A 3,522-nucleotide genomic window follows, 5' to 3' on the forward strand; every position below is an offset into this window, starting at 1 on the left:
AAAACAACTGAGAAGAGGGAGGGGGAAAATGGGCAAAAAACAAAAACCAACAAAATAAGCAGACAAAAAATACATATATCGATCACCTGGATCACCTGTTGAGAAAGAAAAAAGAAAACAAGCAGAAGAAAAGGAGAGCAACATAATAAACAACATCACAATGATATATGGGAATATGACAGTAAATACTAAATATTAAACATTATTGTGCAGCACGTAAGATCGACAGCGCACAGTGTGCTTTGAGGTAGGAGCCAAAAAGGGTGTAGTTTGTGTTTGTGAGCACCCGTGTGTACACCTGTGAGCATGAACGCGCTTGTTTTTAAAAGGTTCCTTCATGTAATGATCTGCTAGAGGGTGTGGGGAGCCATAGCCCCGTCCTCCAGGGCATGAAGCAGGTATGGGGGAGATCAAAACTCCAGACATCCAGAGGCCCCCAGAACACAAGAGACCAAGGAAGACCAACAGAGGGGCAGCCGCGCCACTATCCCAGAAAGAGCTGAGGAGTGTCCCAGATGAGGGGTCACTCAGCAGCCGCGGAGCAGAAACCAGGGGGGGTTGCAGTGACGTGCCCGTGAGCTCCGCCGGCAGCCAGCTGTGCCTGAGTGACCGAGCCCCAGGCCGAGAGGCCGAGGGCACCCCACCTCCGAAGTGGCCCGAGCGAGCCCCAGGCTCCAGGCCCCGCCAAGCAGCTGCCAAGGAGTGAGCTGGTGTGTACCTGGGCGCCCATCCCCGGACACAAAGAACCACCAACGCACCGATGTCCGAGGGCGTCCGCCACCGGCAGGGGAAGTGGTGGGGGGAGATAGGCCTCCAAACCTTGGAGGGCCTGAGATGTCCCCAGAGAGGTGACGTCTGATACCCAACCTGACATATAGACACAGACATACAGGCACACACAGATACAAACATCCATTCCCACCCTCATGCTCTCATAAGCAATTACTCCACACTCAACCAACGTGAAGACAGACATAAAGAGACGCTGTACACACAATCACACTCCCCAAGCGTACTCTAAGAACCGGGTCTAGGTACCCTTGCCCCTGGAGGGGGAAAATGCACCCAGACCCAGGTGGTGTTACCCTTTTCCCTGCGGTGGGGAGAAGCAGACCGCCCCGACTCCACAGCAGCAGGGAGGCTCCACATTCCAGACCCCAGTCGGACGGCCAGCTCCTCCTCCTAGCCCCCCCGCTCCAGCAGGCCGCAGAGAACGGGGGTGTGAGAAGACTCCAAACCTCCCTCCACCCGCTCATATGTAGTGTTGATGTATGTGTGTTCTAAGGTGCATTTAAAACCCAGGAGGGCATGGAGCTACCTGCCAGAGAGCAGCAGGTAAGCGCATAGCCCCTCCTGATAGCCCTCAATGTCTACGTGTATTTAAAATTGAGAGGTGGGCAACGATGCCAGGGGTGAGGTGTACACCCTGATGGTAATTTGGAGTCCGTGTTGTGAGCCCACCCCCAAGATCCTATATGTATGTGTTATGAGAGTGTGAGTAATGTGAATGTCTAAGTTGTGAGATAAAATTGAGGCAGAGGCAGCCAGAAGGGGACAGAGGGGGGGATGCCTCCCCTGCACCCTGGTGACACACCCCTACCGCAAGGCCCTGCATGTGTGGGTGATTGTGGTGGGGCGGGAAGAGGGAGGCAGCTGGAGATGAGGAGGGAAGGAAGGGAGGGGCAAGTGACCCCTCCCTGGGGCCAGCTCCCCCGCTGACCCCAGTAGGCACCCCCACACTCTGCAACCCGCCAGGGAAAGGGGGCCCAGGCCCATCCGGACTGGGGCCCAGTGCAGCAGCGCCGCCCGGCCCCACAGAGCCCGGGACAGCCCACCCGACCCCACCACAGAGAAAACTGCACCCACCCCATCATCCACTCATCTTCCAGACTACACAAGACAATAGACGCCCAGGCTGAGATCTTCCTCCACCTCTCCTGTATCTCCCCCTCCTGCAGAGAGAGTTCCTGAAGAGAGGAGACCTCCTGCAAGATGTAACAGCCTCCCCCACCAGTTGAAGACCCCCTCAGATGGCTCGATGCACCGGCGGCACCCTGCGCCAGGGCTGGGCCCCCAGACACCCACCCGCCCACAACCCCGGCAACACACCAACCAGGACCCGAGCCCCCGAGGCCCGGCCAGGGCCCCAGCCCAGAGACGGAGCGCCCCCAGAACCTCACGCCCGTCCCGGACCCACCCAGGGGCAGCCAGGCTGCCAGGTCAGTAACCCACGTCCGTCAGAACAGACCCTCCCCTAGCCCCGCTGCACGCAGCCACGAGGAAACCGTCACCTAAGAGCCAACAGAGCCCTTAATTGGCCATGACCGCTACCCCGGGTTGAGCCCCCCAAGGAAGATGCTCCTGGGGAACCCCCCGACGCCCTAAGCCTGTCCCTACCCCCACACCAATCACAACAGTGAAGGTGGGACCAAACTATGACCCCCCACCCCCACTAGGTGATGGAGCTGATCAAAGGAGCCCAGAGCAATTGATCTGATGTGGTGGCAGAGGCTGTATCAAGACTAATGTAATCCAATAGATAATTTCTATATTGGTTAGAATTAAGATTATTTTTATTTTTCCAGTTCATGAGGACTGTTTTCTTGGCTATGCATAGGGCAGTGAAAACCATATGGGCTATATTCTTTTCTGAAGTGACATTATCTAAGCTGCCCAACAAACACACTAAAGGGGAAGTTGGAATGTTACATTTCAGACACTTCGATAAGTCTTCACATATCTCGCGCCAAAACTTCTGAACTGGTGGACAGAACCAAAGAGCGTGGATATAATTGTCCGGTGAATTGGTTTGGCAGTGTGAGCAGTTGTTGGTAGATGTAAAGCCCATCCTGAACATCCGATGACCTGTATAGTGCACTCTATGTAGTATTTTGTATTGAATTAATTGAAGACTGGGATTTCTAATTAGATGAAAGGTTTTTAAGCAAATCTGAGACCAGAAGTTTTGGTCTAAGTTAACTGATAAATCCGCTTCCCATTTTGCAATAGGAAGTGATATTGATTCATCTGTTTTAGAAAACATTCTGTATATTTTGGATAGTAATTTGGGGGTTTTAAGAGTAAGAAATTGAACCACACTTGGTGGTGTTTGTAGTTCAACTTGACCCGGTTTAAATTTCTTTTTTATTATGGATTTAATTTGTTGATATTCTAAAAATCTTTTCTTGTTGATCCCATATTGTGTAACTAGTCTGTCAAATGAAATAAATTCTTTTCCTTCTAGTATATGTTCTAAACATTTGATTCCTTTACCACTCCAATCTGAAAAGTTTATCATATTATTGTTTAGTAATATGTCAGGGTTGTTCCAGATAGGTGTACGTTTGCATGGGATTAATGAAGACTCTGTCAACTTCAGAAACTCCCACCATGCTGTCAGAGAAGAGCTAATGTTGATGCTTTTGAAGCATTCATGTCGTTGGATGTTTGAGCTGATAAATGGTAGATCTGAAATATCTAGATTATTGCAAAGTGCTTGTTCTACATCTAGCCAAGGTTCAT

Source organism: Pelmatolapia mariae, linkage group LG18 (genome assembly GCF_036321145.2).
Source record: "Pelmatolapia mariae isolate MD_Pm_ZW linkage group LG18, Pm_UMD_F_2, whole genome shotgun sequence".
Taxonomy (NCBI): Eukaryota; Metazoa; Chordata; class Actinopteri; order Cichliformes; family Cichlidae; genus Pelmatolapia; species Pelmatolapia mariae.